This window comes from Parasteatoda tepidariorum, chromosome 12 (genome assembly GCF_982258835.1).
Source record: "Parasteatoda tepidariorum strain Cologne lab strain chromosome 12, Ptep-v5.0, whole genome shotgun sequence".
Classification (NCBI taxonomy): Eukaryota; Metazoa; Arthropoda; class Arachnida; order Araneae; family Theridiidae; genus Parasteatoda; species Parasteatoda tepidariorum.
Genome location: NC_141766.1, coordinates 42522745 through 42546661, shown reverse-complemented (window position 1 = coordinate 42546661; position 23917 = coordinate 42522745). Strand labels below are relative to the sequence as shown.

General features: G+C 29.9%; 1 protein-coding gene and 1 long non-coding RNA gene across 2 annotated transcripts in view; one reads left to right on the top strand and one right to left on the bottom strand.

Moving 5' to 3' along the window:
* LOC107455861 (uncharacterized) overlaps nt 1-23917 on the bottom strand; it is a 259904-nt gene that overhangs the window by 131640 nt on the left and 104347 nt on the right. The gene's annotated exons all lie outside the window — the stretch shown is intronic.
* On the top strand, nt 1503-7711 carry LOC147801044 (uncharacterized). The gene is made up of 2 exons (XR_015430717.1): nt 1503-1857; nt 4338-7711. It is a non-coding gene; the product is annotated as an uncharacterized LOC147801044 (long non-coding RNA).

Here is a 23917-nt window from a genome sequence, read left to right as displayed (position 1 = left end):
AACAGTAAAGAGAGTTTCAAAAGAAAATTTCGTAACTGTGCTAGGTTTGAATTAACTTTCAGCAGGTTGGTGAACCTGCAATTAAGATTGTAAAAATCAATTACTATAAAACAATGAGAGTATGTTTTAGAGATATTTATAAGAAATGTGACCAAAAATAAGTGACATTAATGTATTGTGTGCAAAGCCTTATTGCAATTTTGTGTAACTGCAACTTTTTTTTATAAAAAATTAGCTAGTGGTGGTAAAATCCATGCTCCTGAACCTGATTCTTAAGATGTCCAAGACGCGGCACTAAGAGGAAGACTGAAAAAGACATGGTTCTGTGGAACCACTGAAAATCTAACCACCTTGAAACTGAAAACCTGGAAATCAAATGTGAAAATAGGAAAGAGAGGAACAATATTGTTCGGTAGGCAGAAACATACAGCGGGCTATTGTACTCTTCATTTTTTCTTTTTGAGAAAAAAGTATTGGTCCCAAAATGGGAGACTTACTGGGTTTACTGATGAAATAGGAATTAACAGATACATCTTGCTACCAGTAAATAAAGTTTCCGAGCTGCAGGTGAAAATTTTCTAAATGCGTTGTATTTGAATTACGTTCAACTGGGTGATAAACCAGCTATCATGATTAAGTAAGATGTTAATCGACGCTAAACGAGTGCATGTTTTAAAGGTATTTATAGGAAATTGTGATTAAAATTATGTGGTATTAAATGTATTGCGTGAAAAGCTTTATTGCAAATTTGCATAGGTGCAACTCTTAAGCGTTTTTTTAATCGAAATTTCCGCTAGTGTTAGTAAAATCCATGCTCTTAAATCTGATTCTCAATTTATTAAATTTGTTTTGAGAACAATTTTATGATCATTAAATATAAATGAATCGAAGTAAAAATCAATCAACGATCTTTTCAAAATCAGACGTATTAAAAAGACTTTTAACGACTATAATATTGCTCTTTGTTTTTTATTTAGTAAACACTGGATTGAAGCAACAGGAGATTTACTTTATAGCCATCTAGAAATTTACTTTATAGTTGTAATAATTTTTTTTTTAAAAAATAATTATTTGAAGGGATTCATTTTGATCGCAGTATTTCAATTTAAAGTAAAATTTTTGCTATTATTATATTTGCTATTATAATTTTTGCTATTATTATTATATTATACTATTTGCAAAAGTTTTAATAAGTTGGTTATGAATTAAATAGTAAAACATATAGAATGAGCATAATTACTTTAACCCTTTCGCGCCGACTGTCACAAATGCGTGACAGCATAAAACCGTATCAATCTGTGTAAAAATATAAAACTGGTAATCAAAGTATTTCTTTAGCAGTTTATTTGTGGGCGGAGTTAAAATTGTTTGATTTATTTAATTCACCAATACTTTGTTCAAAATAAAACTATTTAGTTATACTTTGAATTAACTTTGATTATATATATGATTAAACTAACAATAACTAAAGTAAAAGCAAAGTAAGTTTGTCAAATTAGAAACTACACTCTAAAAACTGTACCTCTGATTTCAGAGGCACAGGCTAAATGTACCGTGTATTTTCTCGCGTAAGAGGCACATAACTAATGTGCCTTTAAAAATGAGAGGCACCACAACAAATTAAAGGTACCAAAGCAAACGCCAGTCAATGCGCGGTACAATAAGACTTTCGTGCCTCTGAAATTCGCTTCATTTCTTTTTCTTCGGTACGATCATGTAACGGAGAACAAGCGCATGCGCACATCAGTGAAAAATTTTATGACGAAATACGTTTTCTGTCCCCTCGCATCCACGCTACCGATGGAAGAAGTTTTCTACAAATGTGCTCTATTGATGTTATAAAAATGCTTGAATTTGGTAAGTTTAATACTTGTATCTTATTTTTATATTAATTCCTAAGTAACGACGGCATCTTTTTTATTAATACATTTCAATTTTTATTAGTGAATTATTAATGCTACAAATCTTATAAAAATGTTTAAGCGAGAGAGCTAACCCTAGTTATGTTTACATTTCTGTTGTAGTTGTATTATTTATGTTTTATCATTATAACATTAAGAGGAATGTTTTTAAAGTGCCCTATATTTGTTCTGTAGTGTTTGATTATAATTTTGTATGAGGTTTTCAATGTGGCGATTGCTATGAATAAGAAATCATTTTTATTTGAAATACCAATTTGCTTTTTTGTTTATCTTAGTTTACATTCGAGAGCTATCACAGAAATTCTCTCACAGAATGATTGAATAATTTAAAAAACAACGAAGAATGTTTTCGAATTTTTATTATAATTATGAAAAGTATACTTTCAATCATTAGCTATTTTAGAAAACAATTGACATTGATATCTAATTATAATTATTTCAAACTGTTACTAAACTTACAATTGATATAAACCTGAAGAAAAAAATAAGATTATGCTTTATTTATATTTTAAATATGGTGTAAGCATGGGAGAAAAAGGCAATCTTCTAATGATTTATAAATTTTTAATTAGTTATTATTTTTTTTGAAAAAGTACTAATGTTTAAAAATGTTTTATTCTAACATCACAGCTTTCAGTGTATAATTTCAAATTTTAGTTTTGAATTTATGACTCAAAATAGATAACATGGGATATATAATTATTTATGACTGTGAAATTCGTTTTAAAAATTTTAGCATTTCAAATTGAAATTTAATTTATTTGATTTTTAAAAAGGATTAATAGCTTGCTCCAGGGTGCTCTTGTGGCACAGCTGGTTAAATTATCTTTCACACTGCTTATTAGAGAACTAGGGTAATGAGTTAGATCCTGGCAATGTATGAAACAACTGGCGTGTATACTTTGCATATAAATTATGCCACAAGTGAAAGTTCTCTCATTGGTTATCATGCAGAAGATTCAAACGAGCTAGCTCAAGCGGAGTCCACTTTATCTGACCAGTATCAAAATTACATGGCATTTTAACCATGGCCGTTAAAAAGTAAAGCCCTAGAAATAGGATTTTTGGTCATGGTTGAGTGATGGGCGGTGATGAGTACCTTGCTCTTTGTTTAAAATAATATAATGCCAAGTACTTAACAGCTTGAACTTTTTAAAAAATATTAAAGTATTGTTAACTAGAGCAGTTTAATTTACATAATTTTGATATCAATAACTATATATAAAAAATAAAAAAATTATTTGCATAACATTCATTGGATCACAAATGGATTAGATATGCAGAATCGCTGTTGTGTCACTGGCATTTTCCAAGATAAATTCTTAATGCTTTATCGATATATACTGAATAATTTATTAAAAAAATATTTGGTACTTCATATTCAATGCTCAACACTTTATACTCCATGTTTTCTTGCTACGAAAAGCTACCTAGTAAAACTTTCTAATTCAGCATCAGTGATAATAATTTTTAAGAAACTTTTTTTTATTTTTTATTGTTATTGCTACCTTACCTGTGTTACTTAGAATAACATTATCAAAAAACTTTTTTTAATCTATAACTAATGCTTTTCCTGAACTGTAGTAAAAAAAATATGAAGCGAAGCAATTTTGATAATATTTAGAAAGAAAATATATTGATTGTAAGGATTGATATGTGTATAAACTTGATGCAGTGAAATTGTTTTTTTTTTTTTTTTTTTTTTTTTTTTTTTGCTATCTGAAAGGCAATTTAATGTTTGTGTAATCTAAATTTATATTATTAGTATAACTAAATGATTAATAGTTTTTTTTTTGCTGTTACTTTGTCTTGACTGTGTTCCAGTAAATGCAAAAAAATGTTTTTAATTATTAAATATTTTTATAAATAATAATTATTTTTATAAATAATTACTTTTCGATTTACATTTGAATTTTCTTTGTTGACTCCAATTTTGTTTTGTGTTAAAAACAATCCTTGCACTTTCTTATGTATTTAAGCTTAGATAGATTTACACTTTTTTTTTTTCTTTAGCATGTTGAATGCCACACTAATTTTCATGGCTTGCCCGTCTGGCCAAAATGATTTTTTCAGTATATTCAGTATATTCATTTTAGTAATAATAATAATATAAAAAAAATTAGAGCATTAAAAATTTGTTCGAATTATGTGTTTCGAATAATCGAGGTTTCGCTGTTCATCGGTGACCCCAGTGGCGCTACGAAAAAACTCAGCACCAGTCACCGGTGACCCCTATGGCATTCAACGTGTTAAATTAGTTCAATAATATTATATATAAAAATTATTTTAGCTAAACCTATTCTTAATGTAATAAAATCTTCATGAATGTATTTGTGTACATTGTGATAGAAACTTTTAACTACTTATTCAAATAAAATACTCTTACATTGATAAGTCCTGTTTTAAATGTTCTAGCCGAGCTGAATGCATGATAAAACACTTACATGGAGAGGAAAACCACTAAGCCTGCTACAGTTAGTCTGGCGTTCAGGGGACTCAAACCCATGATCCAACTACCTCTGAGGATATTTTACATCAGCACTGTGGTCAATGCTAAACTATAAATAATGTGGATGCTGTGGGAAGGATTTGATCAGGCCTCCTCTGCAAATGCTTTGCCCATGTACCTCCCCCAGCAAAGTGTTTAACTTGAGCATTTTTTCTTCCGGATACAACCTTTAAATGTCCGTTGCTATTTCTCCGAATTATTGTGATTCTGTATTAATAACTAGTGAAAACTAAAAGAAAGAAAAATGTGTGTCATTTGATTTTTTTCAAAATTTGGAAAATGTTTTAATAAAAGTTCTCTGCGAAACATGTGGACTTTTTTTTATAAGAGTCTGCATTAAACGAATCTTACCATCTCCAAGTAAAATTGACTTACAGTTGTTCCACTCTGTAAAGCAAATTTATCTATATGTTATCACCTTTTACTATGATATTTTATTTTCTCATTATAGTGCTAATTTTTTTTAATTTTGTTTTATTTTAAACTGTAATTTTTGTAAATTTGGTTTAGGCTATTCTCACTGGTTAAATTACTCATTGTATTAAGTATGTTTGCCATTATAATTTTGCTTCCAGTGTTGTGTTTTCTTTTTTTACCAGCACTTTTTCTTTATTGACCTTTAATTATGATATTACTATATATATATATATATATATATATATATATATATATATATATATATATATATATATATATATATATATATATATATATATATACATAGCCTATACTAAGTATTTCAAATTATTTGCCAGATTTTAAAATTCTTAGCCAAAGGAAAATGTTAGAAATTTTTTATGATAGATTTTTTCTGTAGGAAACTTTTAAACATAATACAAATTTATTATAAATTAATTATTTTATAAAAATGCAAATAGAAATTTAGAGTCATTTTGCTGTTGGGGAGGAGTAAACGTGCAATGAATGGGGAAGAGATTGAAAAATGCAGATGTTTTATCGTGTTTGAGGGGAGGAAATAAACATAGATTGAGGTTTATTTTTGGCAACGTATTAGATTAGTGTAGTAATATAAAGATAAACCTGAAACGACGCTATGTTCTGCGTTATTAAGTTAGTGCATATATTATTGTCATGAAAAATTATTTTTCTGCTAAAATAATCTGCATCTTGTTTTTCGTTTGAAAACAGCTTTCGCCAATACTTTCCCCCAAAAGTGAACAAGGTCTTTTTTCTTCAATTGTAAACTAGCCATTGTACATTTTCTCTATGGATTAGTTTTATTTTGTACATTAGATTGTTGTAATCAAGTTTAAGTTAAAATAATTTTTATTTTAATAATATTTATAAAACAAATGCATGTTTAATGATTGGGGATAAAAATGCGGAATTTCATGATTTTTAAAATACTATAAAAAATAAAAATTCTGAAACAAGCTTTCAAAAAAAATTGCAAAATGCTTTTCATATATTCAGAGCTCAAATAAAATTGTCAATTAAATAATATTAAGTGCAGTTAGTTCCAGGGTTTGTTGATTTAAATCAGCTTGATTTAAATCACGATTTAAATCATGATTTAAATCAAATGATTTTTTTAAAAAAATCATTGATTTAAATCAACTAATTTTTTTTTATATATATTGATTATAAAAGTTAAAAAACAGTGTTTTAAATTATTGATACTTTTATTATTTTCTTTTCTTAGTTTCAAAATTTATTTTAAATAAATTGTTGCATTAATTAATTTTAGTTAACGAAATTACTTTCTTTCTTGGTGTGTGTTAAATTCCAACATATTGAAAATTACAATTTTAAAAGTCTTTTGATTCTTGAGATTGAAAGCACAGATTAAAGTAAACATTTAATGCTGTCTTAATATAGACTTGCATAGCTGTAGAAAGTAATTATTAAACATGAATTTTTTCAAAAAATAATGTAAATATTGTTAATTAAAATTCTACCGTTTGAAAGAAAAAGCATGGAATTAAAATCTACATTATATTTATTGGTGGAAAATGTATATTTTTGAAGCTTTTTCAAAAGCATATTAAAAAGAAAATACCCAATTTGCCAAAAATAGAAAGAAAAGAAAAAGGCCAATAAATTCAGATATTTTTTTCCTGATATAGTGTCATTCTTCCCTTTCAAACTCTATTTGAAACAGTAGGGTTATTAACTGGTATTTTTGCTCATAATATGTTTACAGTATCTTTGACATCTGATTTTCTATAACGAAATTTTGTGGAAAAAAATTCCTATGAGTACATAGATTTTTTTAAAAAAAATATTTTTAGCTTAACGTATCTATTTTGATATAGAATTAAAAGTGAATATTTTAATATAAAAATATATAGATTAAATATTTATTTTTTGATGAATGACTACATTTATAAACACAATCTGTTACATTTATTTTGTCATTTTAAAAATCAAACGGAAAAAAAAGGAAATTTTAAATTAAGATTATGGTTTGCTAATTGAAACTCTGTTTGAATAGTTAAAGTACAGGGGTCTGTCCAAGTGAAATTTACTACCGTTTACCGGTACCTACACAACTTTAGGAAAAACGGTAGAACAATTCCACAAAATACTTTTTTCTCAACATTTTATTTTTGTGTCTCGTAAGAAAAGATAAATCCAAATTTTTAATTTTCAAAAATTATGTCTACATTTTCACAAAATAGTTATCTTTGAAAAACCTAGACAGACTACTAAAGTATTCTTTAAATTTTCTATTTGAACTAGTCCTTAAATTTCAATCATGCATTTGTTTCAAAATGGTTGCTATGCATTCAAAGCTATGTATTATAATGAAAAATTATTTTAGTAAGTTAAAATATTGTTCTAAATATTGTTATAATATAGTTTTATTATTAATTTTGATTAAGCATTTATAAAGTTTTTTTAATCATAAATTAAAGTTCTTACAGTGTATTTGAATAAAAATCAAAAAAATCTGATTTAAATAAAAAAAATCTGATTTTTTTTAAAAAAATCACGAACTTGGGTTAGTTCTAAAAAAATTGAAAGCTAATGTTCCCAAAATGGGAATGATGGCGCCTAATGGGTTAATATGCTTCGCCAAAATCAGGCTTTTAAAAAAAAATTCATTTCAATAGAAAGAAATCTTTGATTTTACACTTGTAAAGTCATTTGATTAAACATATTTGATGTTATAAAACATACAAATTGTTCAAAATCTACATCTATAATTTTAAAATATTGTGAAAGTTCTATATTTTTCCATATTTGTGTGCAACTGTTACTAAATTATGTAATATTGTTCTTTATGTGTGAAAATAAAAGATATTAGATTTCATGATATTTAGTGTTTAATTTTGATTCTTATAAAGCTATTTTATTAAATCTCTAAATATTTAAAAAATATCTAAATTTATAAGAAATTTCCATTTTGAGGATAACTTTTTGGAAAAAAATCCATGAATTATATTGACTTGGAATAAACAGAAATAAATATTATTTTTTTATACCTATATCTGATTAGAAAAACATCATTGAAATTGTTGAAGTATCATTAAACGCTACATAATTAAAGAAATTGTGTAAATTTACATATTTTATAATTGCCTATGAAAAAGCCTTAGATGGAATCCCTTGAGATGATCACCTCAAGTGGCCAATATTCAAAGAATTCAGAAATATTTTTCATTAAGAATTATTATAATTAATATCTTGGTAATAGTGTAAACCCCTTTTTATATGAAGTGCAAGCAAATTACAAATAGGTAAAAAAAAAGTGTGTTCAAATCTGGTAAATAACAGGTTTTGGTACCACTAAATGCTTATTTCAATGAGTGGTTCATAAAAGCAAAATCTAAGGTACAATGTACTTTTCAAGCTAAGAGGTACATCTGATTTTGCCTCGGAAATCAGAGGTTCATTGTGCCTTTCATTTTTAAAGGCACGTTGTGCCCTTAAAATTCAGAGGCACAAACGATCCAAATGTGCCTCTGAAATCAGAGGTACATTGTGCCTTTCAATTTTAAAGGCACGTTGTGCCCTTAAAATTCAGAGGCACAAACGATCCAAATGTGCCTCTGAAATCAGAGGTACATTGTGCCTTTCATTTTTAAAGGCACGTTGTGCCCTTAAAATTCAGAGGCACAAACGATCCAAATGTGCCTCTGAAATCAGCGGTACAGTTTTTAGAGTGTACTACATTTAAGTTACCGTTTTTTATTTAATTACATCCTGATTCTGATTTTGTACGAATGCTTTTCTGAATCACCCGTCCCCAAAGGGTTAAAAGCGTAACTACGAGATCATTACATTAAAGTTGCATTTCACATAATACTTTGAACTTATCTACGGAGTGGTGGAAAAATTATTTAAAATGAAAAATACTAAACTTTATTTTCATTTTCTTTAAAGGGGGCACTTGGGTCTATTCAACGCCTCGTATAACTGAAAGCTTCCATACTGCTTTCTATAAGTAGTCCAATCTGACCACTATGAAGGTAAACCCGTTTACGAAAGAGCCATTAAATAAAAAATCTGGAAAAAATAAGAAAGTGGTAGAACATATTTCCAAAAATCTGTTTAATTTATGAATATGATTGATTTGTCTTACTTACTTGTCAACCACTACGAATTCAATTCTCAAATATACATGACAAATTTCTCTTAACACTATGCGGTCCGCATATATTTAGTAATAAGTTTACCGTGTAACCGGTTCCGTGTAACTTGCTCCGCTTTGTAAAATAGTATTTTCTAGTGGTAGCTTACTTTTAGTTTAGTATTTTTCATTATAAGTAATTTTTCACCACTAAATATCAAAAATTATAAGTATGATATAAAATGCAACGGTAAAGTATCAAACTACTGGTTACTATATTAAAAAGTAGGCGTAACTATCTTTCTTTAGCGAATTTTACTATATAATTTGCTACCACTTTATTAAAACTATTCTAGAAAGCGGAGCAGTTGGCATCCGTGTACTCTATTGTCTCTTGACAAAATGTCACATGAATATCAGGTTGCAAAGCGCGACATCAATGTGTTGTCACCGGCCACTCACGTTGAGCTTGGACATGACTCCAACGTGTTGTCACCGGCTGTTAGTGTATGACTTGCGTATGGCACCAACGCAATTGGGTGTATGGCACCAACAATGGTGTATGGCAATTGTGTTGGGTTGGTGTTGGGTGTATGGCAATTGCGTATTTAGTGGTGTATGGCACCAACGTGTTGTCACCGGCAGTAAAGGTTTGGTTTTCTCGTGACAACACGTTGGTGTCACCGGTCATGAAAGTGTTAATAAGTTTTAAAGCAGAAATCAGGTTCATGCGCGCAACTGGGTCACTTTTTAAGTAGTCTGCACAGACTACTTCTAAAAAACAGTGTGGAGGCTTTCTGATGTAGGTCTATTTCCCATTAACCTCAGAAATGTCCGAATTGCGTTACCCACGGTGGAGGAGTAGCGTCGCCCACGTCATACAGTCACAAACCCATTACATCCGGGTTACATTCGCACAATTACATAGAAGAAAGGACATAAAACACAGAGAGAAAGTTATATCCATGCCATCAGTGGAATTCGAGCCCTCAACCACTGGCCCTCGTAGTCCAGTACAGTAATCACTAGACCAGTAATCAGCAAAAGCTAGATTAAAAATAACTTAAATTTCTTTACCAAAGGAAAGTTTTTTTTACAAAGCGGTGCAAGTTGGGATAGCTGAGTTGATATTTTTTACAAAACATTTTGTCGTGAATTGTAGCAAAAATGCTTCACACTTTGGCAGTACTAAGGAACCATAAAAAAATACAGGATTCGTTGATTGACAGTGATAAGCCATATGCTTACCTGCCAACTTTTGCGCAGTTGGGGTAAAATTTCATTTACATATTTAAAGTGGTAGTAAAATATATGCTTCCTATATATTCCTTGCATTTAATAGTTTAATTTTTAATCTTTTCGACTGTCACTATTTTTTTAAAAAATTAAGCATATATAATGTTATATACTGTCGTTGCAGTCCGCATAAGTTTTTTCTAAATATAGCGTTTGTTTCTGCCTAAAATTTTAATTTAACTTCCATTTTACTTCTACTGAGGAAAATCATCCTCGAAAGGATTGAATGTTAACAGGTATGCATATGTATATTTTTGTTTTTTTGAAGGAAAAAAAAATGACAAACTCTTCTCGTTTTCCATCGGTTTTTGACGTTGCAAATTCGCAAAATATAAATAAAATTACAAAATGTAAATAATTTCGATTTAATGTTGTTTTAGGAATTTTTTAGAGCAGACGTGATACTAAAACCAGAAACAAAATTATAGTAAGCTAGATTGAATTACTTTTTTCTCAAAAATCCAAATTTGGTATAAATGATGAAGATTAGTATTCGTATTCGTACGTTATACTCAGGAATTACTGTTTTTAGGTAGAGTTTTGCATTTTTTATGCAGTTTTAACGCGTTGCTGACCGGTCACGAGTTAACTCGTGTTTTCGTGGCCAAGCGTTGATGACCGGTCTGGTGTCATAGCAATCATGTTAGCAGTGATGTGTTGACTATTTTAAAAAGTGGGCGTAGTTTTCCTTACTTTTCAAGTTTTACTATTTAATTCTCTACCAATTTATTATAACTTTACGAAACCTGACTTTGCAAAACTTGTGGTGTACCAATACACGTAGGTGATTGTAATAATTTTTGTCATGCGAAAAAGAAATAAAGATCTTCCTCATTCGCTTTCAAAAACAATTGCCGGGCACATGGGAAAATTTTCAGAAAAGTTGCCCGTCAGCTATGTGTTAATACGTGTATTTTTAATTCACGTTGTGTTTGGTTGTATCCAGATCTTCTCAGACATCTTGTAAGCAACTCTGAATCAGAAACTTGCTCTCTACTTAAGTAATCAGAGATATAAAATTATACGTCTATTAAACTTATCTGTGTTTCATAATTTAAAATATCTTACACATTAATTTTAATTTTTTTTAAATTCTGACTGCCTTTTAGGGATATCTCAATTAAAACAAATATTCTCTATTTTCACTTTGTGATTATAGTGCAATCTGTGAAATCGAAAAACAAATTAATTGAAAGCTTAATTGGTGTGTTTTTTCCTCAAAAGTCCAAATTTGCTATAAAAATTGGGGTTTATATTTATTGTTTTTGAGTCCCCTTACATGATAGCCAGATGATGAAGTTTTTAGATCGAGTTTCCCATTTTTTAATACAGTTTTAATATGTGTATTTTTAATTCACGTTATTTTTGGTTGTCTCTATATCTTCCTAGACAATTTATAAGTTATACTAAACCAGAAACTCTCTCTCCACTTAACCGGTTAACGCCCAGCGTCATATATTTAGGACAGTTCCTTTTTTCAAAGACATTCATTGTGGTGGGAAACTTTTTTCAGCATTTTCATTTATCTGGGTGAATTAAAAGATTCTCAGATACCACAATGATTTAGTTATTTCTGATTAGATCTATCATTATAAGGAGCAAGTACTTTTTGATCTATCAATGACTTTTTGATTGCCCTAACAGTTTAGATTGCTCTAACACTAATTAATTTCGATAATATATTATACCACTTTTTCCATAAAACAACTTTTTGTATCATTTCAATTTATAAATTCGGGACAAAACGGGTTAAGTAATCGGAGATATTAACACTTTACCGACCGGCCGTCGATTAATCGACGTTTTGTTCTCAGCGCTTACCGACCGGTCGTCGATTAATCGACGTTTTGTTCTCATCGTATACCGACCGGCCGTCGATTATTCGACGTTTGCTCCCCAGCGCTTACCGACCGGTCGTCGATTAATCGACTTTTGACCGATCTGTGGTGACTACGTTTTCCACCAATTCAGCATGCCCTGAAAAAAATTCAGCTGTCGTTTTCTCGAGTGCAGCTGGGTGCGACCAGATTTTCCTGCGAAAAGAGTCGGGATTTTTCATCGTGCAGCTGGGTGCGACTAGATTTTCCTGCGAGGAAAGTCGGGATTTTTTCATCGATATGAAGGCAGGGATGCCAACTGCTCCGCTTTCTGGAAAAGTTCTAATAAAGTGGTAGCAAAATATTTTGTAAGATTAGTTAAAGAAAGATAGTTACGCCTACTTTTTAATACAGTAACCAGTATATTGATGATTTAACGTTGCATTTTATATCATATTTGTAATTTTTGATATTTAGTGGTGAAGTCCGCGCGTCAGTCTAGGCCGAAACCGAGCCGGTGTCTCGGACTATCTGCAGCTGAACGGGCGGTGAAAGGGCATAGTATGTTCGAACCGCTACCGGTCGGTAAAGTGTTAAATTGTATGTGTGATTTGTATGTGTCACTTTAAAGAATATGCTTCTCAAAGAAGAAAAACATTAACACGTTCACGCCGGGAAAAGTGAAAATACTGGTACGGGAAAAGAGAAAATACTGGTAGAAGAACTATTTCAATATTAGATAATATTCGGGAGGAGTTAATCTATTCTCATCAATAACAATTCACTGTTAAGAAATTTATCACGGCGAAGAAGCAATTGAATATAAAAATTGCATCCGTTAAAAACAATTGGTAGTTATGGATTTCTATTATTCCCGGAAAAAAAATAAAAAATAAAATTTATTGTTACCAGTTTTTACTCCGGTGCGCTGCCAAGATGAGACAATCTAGCGTGACCCACCGGTGGGTCACCCCGGCTTGAACGTGTTAAAGAAGCTGTTAAATGGGTCTTTTTTATGACCAATTTTGCTCACCACCCTAAATGATTTTTAAGTTCATTTTAATGAAATCGAAATGCTGTTTATCTCTCCTTTGCGTAATTTAGTTTCAAAATATCACTTCGAAATTATTTATTGCAAAACTGGTTATATATTCATCATAACATTCTTTATAAGATTTACATAATTGCTACTTTTCACTTTAATGAATCTGTTACCCCTCCCCCCACAAATAAAACATTAAAGAATCTGTTAAATGTGTCTGTTATCACCCATTAAGAATCCACAATATTTACAAGATACCCCTACAAAAATTAAGAAATTCGCATTTGCTTGCAAACTTGTAATTATTAGTCTGAAATTAATTACAATTCCCTACTACTGTATTTTTAGTCTTTAAATGATGACAAAATATAAAAGAAAGCCGTGTATAAATTGTCTAATATTAAATTATTGTTCGAATTTATTCAAAAAAAGTAAATAAAGTTAACACTACCGTGCAGTTGAAGCCAGGTTTTAAACTGCCAGATTTTCCAGCAAATAATTCTCCAGTGTTTTTACTAAAACATTCCCTTTACTAAAATAACGATCATTGGGACAATAACATTGTAATTCTGCTCAATTTTCAACTATGATAGTATGTACACGCCTTAATATAATAATATAGACGGAAGCGGTTTTGAATTATAATGTTCAGCATGCCCACATTATTGTATACAGATCAAGTATTCAACGGTATAGTTATTTGACAAGATGCACAGCTTTAGTATCAAGCGCATTCTGGGAAGTAATATTCAAGATGTATTCAGAAACAGCTTCAAATTTATCATTCTTGATTCAGGCATTACAATGTATTACTGCAATTGACTACGGACAATTACGTTCTAAATATTAATCAAGACTTGTTTTACTAGCATTGCTCATTTAGAAAATTAAAAATTTGGCTGCCGTTGATGTCAACCCGAAAGTACTAGATGTCCACAATATTTATAGTAGTATTAACCCTTTCGAGCCGACTGTCACAAATACGTGACAGAAAAAAAACCGTATCAATCAGGGTAAAAAGATAAAACTGGTAATCAAAGTATTTCTTTAGCAGTTTATTTGTGGGCGGAGTTATAATTGTTTGATTTATTTAATTCACCACTACTTTGTTCAAAATAAAATTATTTAGTTATACTTTGAATTAACATTGATTATATATATGATTAAACTAACAATAATTAAAGTAAAAGCAAAGTAAGTCTGTCAAATTAGAAACGACTACATTTAACTTACCGTTTTTTATTTAATCACGACCTGATCCTGATTTTGTACGAATGCTTTTACTGAATCACCCGTCCCCAAGGGGTTAAGTAAATAATCAGAAGAAACAGAAGGGGTAAGATATAACTTGATTAAAAATTTCATTCGATTTGAAAATATACAAATTGAAAATAACAGTTGACTTGTTTGGCATGTTTTGAAAGTTGGTGCTGAGAAATAGGCGCCAACTTTCAAAACATGCCAAACGTTAATGAAGGGAAACAAAAGTGATTTGAATTATAAAACGTAATGTTGCTCACGGAAAATTAGAAGTGATAAATAAAAGTGGAAAGACCACAGTTGCCGAGAGCGAAAAAGATGAAAAAAAAAACGAAACAATTACAGTGAAAGGGAGAAGCAAAAAAGAAAAAAAATTGTAATTGCCAAATTATATCCATCCCAGTCATATCAGTTTGTTTGAAAATTAAATATTTACAATGCAAATGGTCAATTTAAATCCTAAAATTTACGTGCAATTTAAACCTTTGGAATTCACCATGGAATCAAGGTGTATCAGTACTTAATTACATTTCATTATAGCATTTTATTACATAATAGCACTTAACTGTTCTAAATAGCAAAGCCAAGTAACAATCCCTAAAATTCCAGTTCTCCACTACGTTTATGGTGTTTGTTAAACAGAAATAAATTTATATTTATTGAAATGTTTTTAACTAGGCAGAAAATTCATGTTTTGGAACCTTTTGTCGCTGATGGAATAACGGTGTCGATTTTATATATTTTTTTCTGACCCTCTAATTCCAAGTAAGAAAGTATATTGGTACTTTAATTATAAAATACAGCCTGATAATTGCTAAAAAAACCTACTAGTTTATCGGCATCATGTTTCGACAAAAATGTAAAATCCAAAAAGAAGTATTTTTCTCTTCATTCATGTTCAAAAATTTATCAATAATTGATTTCGTAAATGAAAGTAATTTCAACGATGAATAACTACTTTTTTTATATGCAAATAACTGCGAATAAGTGCGAATTGGAAAAATTATTGTTTGGTAGGGAGCCGTGTTTGAAAAAAAGCCTTTAACGCCAAAAAAGACGCCAGTGTTTAATGCTGTATTTTACAACTATAAATTATTAAAATGCAAACAAAAATAGTATGAAAGTGTGATTAATTTGTTTCATAAAAAGTACAAAAAATATGCTTCATAAAAATTTTGCGTAAAGGGTTAAGACTACGTCTACTTTCGTTTAATAAATGAATAAAAATTACGTCAATGAAAAAAGATTTTTAAGTTAGGTAGTAACTAAAGCATGCTTCATTTTTTGTAATTCTCAAATTTAATTATTTAAAAATTTCAGTTTAAGTATATAAACTATTTTTTATAATTACTACATTAAGATGTTAAGTAAATATTTTATTCCCTTTGGGTGCCACTTAAAAGTTTCTCACGTGACTGTACCAATGTTATAACGATTCTTCCATGCATAATTAACACATTGAATGCCATGGAGGCCACCGGTGACCATCGAAGCCAAGGTTATTAGAAGCACCATAATTCGAATAAATTTTAAATTTTTTTATACAATCGTTACTCAAATGATTTGAAGAAATTAATGCAATATAGAACACACAAAAATAGTTATATTTATATACATAGAGATGCCAACTTGCTTCCCTACAGCAAATAAATATGTTCAAGTGGTTGTTTATTAACTGTGATTCTTGGTTTAATAAATTCAATTTAGTAGATTTTTATCCACCACTATTTCTAAATAATTCGTAGGCTTATATCATTCACCACTTTATAGCACTCATGTCAATTGTCTTACGGTCATGATGTCGCCCATTTGATGTTCCTGAGGAGGAAAACATTTTTGATGTTTTGAGTTACTGATGTTTAATCCTTTTGGTGAGTAGTTCTTAATGATTCTCTTGCAATTATGTCTGGACGTGGCAAAGTTTGAAGCTCGTAGTTTAAAGAACAAAAATTAAGTTTAAACTTATTCAATTCAATTTTTAAAGTACTGCAAAATGAGTCTGCGACGTTGCGGACGTGGTGAAAGACAAGCACGCCTACCGGGCGTCAAAACTCAGTGACTCTACGACGGATGAGGAACCCACAGAATTCGACAACAAAATCAAATCACGCAATATGGCTACATATCAAAATCATCCACGTGGCGAAAAACGGCAAACCGAAAAGACATCACGAGAACCAACGGTAAGTGTGGAAAGCATGAGTCCAGGTGAACGAATGTTACATGAAGAATGAATGGAAATGATAAGGATGGACCAACTAACAAATTAAAACAACAGAGAAAGTGCTCCAGAATTGCACGCAACTCAAAACTCAACACATGGAAACTCAAGATGCAGGCCAAAATTTAGAACAGAAAAGCGAAATGACAACCGATACAGAAAATACAGCTAAAAATAATGCAGAGCCCCCTCCAAAAAGCGGAAAAAGAAAAAGCAAAGTAACGTTGAAAGATCTGAAGAAAATTCCTTCATGACTACAAATAGCAGCCCTCCATTTACTTACTAGATGTCGCCACTTCCTGGCAACTTCTGAAACCAATGTAGATCCTGACTTAGCCCAACCCAAGGAGGATTACCATGCAACTGCAGCTCCACCCACAACTCCAGAAATAGATCTACCAATCATGCACATTAACCCTTTCGCGCCGACTGTCACAAATACGTGACAGTATAAGACCGTATCAATCAGGGTAAAAATATAAAACTGGTAATCAAAGTATTTATTTAGCAGTTTATTTGTGGGCGGAGATATAATTGTTTGATTTATTTAATTCACCAATACTTTGTTCAAAATAAAACTATTTAGTTATACTTTGAACTAATATTGATTATATATATGATTAAACTAAACAATAATTAAAGTAAAAGCAAAGTTAAGTCTGTCAAATTAGCAACGACTGCATTTAAATTACAGTTTTTTTGTTTAATTACAACTTGATTCTGATTTGGTACGAATGCTTTTCTGAATCACCCGTCCCCAAGGGGTTAAAGTTCTAGTCCGTGGACTTCCAGTTGGTACCAATGCAGAACATATCTCCCTTGAATTGGCCAAGACAGGCATTATAACACAGAAAGTCATACAGTTTAAGAGAAAAGTGGGCGAGCCTATTCGGCTCCTCCACTTTTTCTCACAATATTGATCAAAACAGACCAAAATCAGCAAATCTACTCAGTTACCAATATTTGTGACCTTCCTGTGAAAATTGAAAGATTCCGTGGCGGGAATAGCCCAATCCAATGTTACAACTGCCAGAATTTCGGCCACACACAGCGAACGTGCAAATCTCAACCAAGATGCCTTAAATGTGCCGCCGACCACCGTTCCTTTCAGTGCATAAAGACAAAACTACACCACCCAAATGCTGCAACTGTGGTGAGGCACACACCGCCAACTTCACGGGATGCAGCATCCGTCCCCCCAGAAGGGCTCTCGAGCAACTCCAACTATAACTCCACCAACAACGCAGGTCAAGCCTATAGACTTGTCTCAATCATCAAAGAATTAAAAGAACTATTAAAAAACAGAAGTCCTACAACTACTTCAAGCAATCATGCGTGAGTCCACTCCAGATTAAAGCCACTTTGACTAAACCTGAACTCTTTTTCGAACTTTCGATAATATCTCTAGTACTATGCATATTTATACTCTTGAATGTTTATCACACTAGATGGCGCCACTATGGCTTAGAAAAATTTATGTAGAATCTTCATAATTTATAATTCTCATAATAATTATTTATAATCTTCACAATTTTCCTGATCATGTGTATATATGTTATCATCAATTTTTTATGCTCAATTTCAAATTTCAACTGCAATTCATGTAATTTCACAGATAAAGCTTGTATCTCATGTATATCGACCTAATCATGGCTGTATTCACCTCTTTTTTAAAGGCAATTTATGTAAATCATCGATCAAGTTGTACAAATTTCTAATCATGGTTATTTTTATGTCACCACACTGTTACATAAATCAAAATGTTATATTCACTGTAATAATATTTTTAAGATGGATGGTTAGGGGCAGCTGCGTGGCCTAGGCACCCAGTTGTTTAAATAAAGCAAGCAAGCACTCATGTCAATTGACTAAGGGGACCTCCCCAGTATTTACTCCATGTTCTCAGACTATGAAATCATTTTCAGCTCTTAAATTGACCTTAACACAGATATGACTGTAATTATGCAGAGGCTTCACTGCCGCCACTCGAATCTCTACCTTACCTATGCCATTAGTCACAATTATTTTTTCTAACAAATTATACGAAGGAGTGAGATGACCGCTTCACGGGCAGGTACTCTAAGAATTTTCCTATCAAGTCATGTGAAGCACTCATGTCATGCTATACCATTTAGAAAGCAAGCAAAAATAGTCACATATTTGCAAGATTTACTTTGTACATTTACAGCTTTTTTAATTATTTTGGCGTGTCCGGAGAAGTTGGCATCTCTACCACTAACGGAATTTCGATTAAAAAAACGCCTAAAAGTTGCACCTATGCAAATTTACAAAAAAAGCTTTTCACGCAATACTTTTAATACCGCATAGTTTTAATCACAATTTCCTATAAATACATCTAAAACATGTTCTCGTCGAGGACTTCAGAAGTTTAAGTTGTTCATGATAGCTAGTTTATCAACCAGCTGAAAGTAATTCAAACCTTAGCGCAGTTACAAAATTTTCTCTGGCAGCTCGGAAACTTTATTTACTGGTAGCAAGGTTTATCCATTAATTCCTATTTCATCAGTAAATCCATTAATTCTCCCATTATGTGACCAACACCTCTATTTCAAAAGAAAAAAAAGCGTATTACCGGTGACCCCCATGGCTTTCAACATGTTAATGTAAAAACTCAGCGTTAAAAGTTTATAAATTTAAATAAATATACAACCAAACTTTATTATGATAAAACAATAAAATTCTTTCATTATTTGTAAATAAAAAAACGAGAAATAGAAATTTTGAACAAATATTAATAATGAAATTTACTAACTCTAATTTTAATAAATCTCAAATATTAATTATCATAGATAAGAAAATAAAAGAAATTTTAAAACGAGTCTGAAAATATGCAATTTACTTCAAAAAAAATTTGAAAAAAATATTAATATTTTTTCTTTTAAAATTTATTAATAATTTTTAATTAAATAGATAGATTTTGATAATTAGTTATGAATAGAGATGAGTATGTTTCTCATTATTATAATAAAATAATAAAATTCCTTCATTTGTTGTAAAAAGAAACGAAGAAATAGAAATTTTGGACAAATATTAATAATGTAATTTACTAACACTAATTTCAATAAATTTCAAATATTGATTATTTTAGATAAGAAAATAAAAGAAATTTTAAAACGAGTCTCAAAATATGCACTTTATTTCAAAAATTGTTTTGAAAAAAATATTCATATTTTTTCTTTTAAAATTGATGAATAATTTTTAATTAAATAGATAGATTTTGATAATTAGTTACGAATAGAAATGAGTATGTTTCTCATTATTATAATAAAACAATAAAGAAATTTCATTTGCTGTAAAAAGAAATGAAGAAATCGAAATTTTAGGCAAATATTAATAATGTATTTTACTAACACTAATTTCTATAAATCTCAAATATTAATTTTCTTAGATAAGAAAATAAAAGAAATTTGAGTCTGAAAATATGCAATTTATTTCAAAAAAATGTTTTGAAAAAAATATTAATATTTTTTGCTTTTAAAATTGATGAATAATTTTTAATTAAATAGATAGATTTTGATAATTAATTATGAATAGAGATGAGTATGTTTCTCATTATTGTCAAAGGAAGGAATGTTGTGTACTGTAGCAATCACACTAGGCAACATTTGATTAGGTGCACTGGACTAAATAGAATTTCATTGATTCAGATTGAAGCATGATCAGTCAGCACGTTATACGCATTCTATCTTTAGTGAAACATCTATCATCATTAAAATCCCAATAATCGCAAGGAATGACTGGTTTTGAGGCCAAACTGGAACACTTGTTAAATTAAATCCAGATCTGTTCATATGCAGCAATGAAAATAGTGGCATCAGTTGCAATATCATTACGAATGTTAAATTAAAGGACGTTAATGTCTTAGAGTCTTAGTTGACTTTAATATCTTTCTCTACTCCTTTGAGTCAGAATTTTTATTAAATATATTTTGCACACTTTTTACATTATTTTGCTTTAATTTATGTCAAAAAATGTGAAAAATATAAGTTTCATAATTTATGGTTATGGAATACTGAGTGCAATACCTGTGCCTTTTTTGTGATAAGAGTGGAATCTATTTACTTAATTAAATATTATTAACCAGTTTTAAAAAGCAAAAAAAAAAAAGAATTTTTTTCAAAATATTTTTTGAAATAAATTGCATCTTTTCAGACTGATCTTTAAATTTCTTTAATTTCTAATCAGAGATAGTTTATCCTTGAGCCTTGAGAGTTATTGAAATTATTCTCAGTAAATTGCAGTATTGATGTTTGTCCCAAAGTTTTATTTTTTCATTTCTGTTTACAGCAAATGATCGAATTCTATTCTTTTATTATAATAAAGTTGAACTATATTTGTTCAAGTTTATAACCTCTTGAAAGAGAATTTTTTTTAACATATTTTTCATAACTTTTTCGTTATTTTTTTATTAATTAAGGTCAAAATAAATTTAAAAATATTACAGTGAGCATTCTTAAATTAAAATGGTATTTAACAAATTAGACATTTTGAAAATATATAATTATTTCATATGAGATAAATCATATGTTTTAATGATGGATTAAAGTTGCAACATTTATAGATTGCATACAATTAAAAAAACGTGTTTCTGAATTTACAATTCTGAATATTCATCAATACAATAAAATAAATTTCGTTAAAAATTCATGACTAAAAATTTTGTAATTAAAAATCACGCAATTTGAAATAAATCAATTAATTTTAAGCCTACCATTGACAAAATTTTGTTTCGTGTAAAAAGCACAGTGTGGAAGACATGTTAGGATATTTATGAGTTAGTTAGACCGAAATTTTTATACTGTTTAGCTGCTCTACCTCTAGAAACATCAGCTACATAAATATTTAATATAATAAGTTTTAAAATAAAATATTTCATATCCAAGGTAATGAAATAATCGTTACCCGTCCTAACCTTTTTGAAACAAGTTCATATAAACGTTGTATCGCAATTAAAACAGGTAGCCAATTTTATACGCTTCTTGGCAAGATTTCTTACCGTGGTAGCTAAATTTATGTTTTCAGGTATAGTTTTTCGTTTTGTAGATTTGATAAATATCATCTTCTTCACCAAAACATGCAAATGATTCAAAAGTTCATATAGAACACCACTTTGTTCCAGTTTTCTCGTGGTGAAACTTTCAAATTGATTGCAAAATTACCAAAAATTCTGAAAACTATTTATCAATCACTATATAACATAGATTGAAAAAAGCTTAGCAGTTGGCAGAGCCCTGCTTCCATTTCAAATCTTGTTCAACCATTATGAAAAAAAAAATCTTAAAAGCAACAAATAATTATTAAAAATTAATGCTGCGTGGAATTATCTCTTAAAAAGCGAATAAATTTGAAGTCACCATGTGCATTTAACTCCTCACGAAACAAATTACATACCTGCCAACTTTTGATCCCTTCCATTACGATTTTTCCCAGTGGTAGTAAAATGGAATTAAAATTTCAATTGTAAGCAAAAAAAAATACCTTGTGTTTGAAGAAACATCAGCTGACATCCATGATAGTAACGCATATTAATATATAAGCTTAATTTTTGTAAGAATAGTGGTGATCAAAATCATTTAAAAATTTAATTTATAAAAGAAAAAATAGTATATATTTACTACCACTTTAAATACGAAAATAAAATCTCCGTTTAAATACGGGAGAGTTGGCAGGTATGAAATTAGCTAGTTTACTAATCAGAGTAATTTAATTAAAAAGAGTTAATGGTAAAGAGTGTTATTTAAAAAGAATAAAATTCAGACCCATAGTCAAAAGAAAGATTATTTTAAGCAAATATTTTTATAAAACTTGAAATACTGCATTTTTTTATATAGCTCTAGGCAAAATAGTGACTTGCATTTTAATTGCTCATTCAAATCAGCTGAAGAATATTAGCAGTTTATAAAATGTATTCTACTTAAAATTATAATTACACCTAATTTTTTAAACGTGATTATATTTTCAGTTTAGTTTTGTCTTAAAGTACAAGTTTGTAAAGAATGTATATATATATATATATATTATATATATATATATATATATATATATATATATATATATATATATATATATATATATATATATATTATATATATATATATATATATATATATATATATATAATATATATATATATATATATATAATAAAAATATATATATATATATATATATATATATATATATATATATATATATATATATATATATATATATATACCGGCGAAGGCTTGTTACCGGCGAAGTATGAAACGCCGGCATTCTATAGAATGACAAATGCTATTTAGGCAAATTACGAAAAAAACATATTGATGAGGTTATTACGTAAATAATGTTCATTTCTCAAAAATAAAACTTTTTTTCCGAAAAATAATGAGAGTGTCATTAAAAAAATTTATTCAAAATGCGTCAAGAAAAATGAAAGTTGTACAAAACATAATTTATGTCTTTCTAATTAAGGGAAACAAATTGTTCACATAAAAAATTCACATTTATGTCACAATTATTTTCAGTTCAGAAAGAAATATTGCACAAAATATCCATTTCATCACTTTTACTAACATGGCCACAGAAAATTTTATACTTTGCCAGTTTCTCAATTGGCATTGTGTAGAATGTCTAGGAAATCTGTTACATATATATATATATATTCCCCACCCTCGAATTAAGTATTTTTTTATAGCCGTTGTTGAACAGCCGACCCGATTTTATGGGTTTACGACTACTAGTGTTCAATTCCGTAGGCTTGTAATTTTGAAGCTAATCCAGAAGACGAGGGAACTCCTGGATCGAGTATTGGGAGAAATTTGCCTTCGTGGAGGACTTTTTGATGGAGCTAACCCGCATTTGCGTTACACGGAGAGGAAGATCACGAGAACCTCCCACGGTTAGCCTGATGTCAAGGGGATTCTAACCCACGATCCGTTTACCACTGAGGATATTTTACGTCATCACTGTGGTCGGTGCAAGCCGTATGCCGATTTCGTATCTACTGGGATTCGAACCCGGCTCGCCTCCTTGGAAGGCGAACGCTCTATCCCCTGAGTCATCGCCGCTCCGAATTTAATATTATCAAGTGCTTGGACAGCTACCAGATGAGCCGCTGACCACAAAGAACCAATTCAAAAATACATGATTGATGGGATAGGGTCTGCTGCCCAGGTGCCCAGCTCTCAATTCAAGACAAGACAGGACTCAGATATTTCATGGTGACACTTTAAGGTGTAGGTATAATTATTTTTTTCTACAAGTTTCTATTTTTAATTCACTATTAGTTTATTGAAACTATTCCAAAAA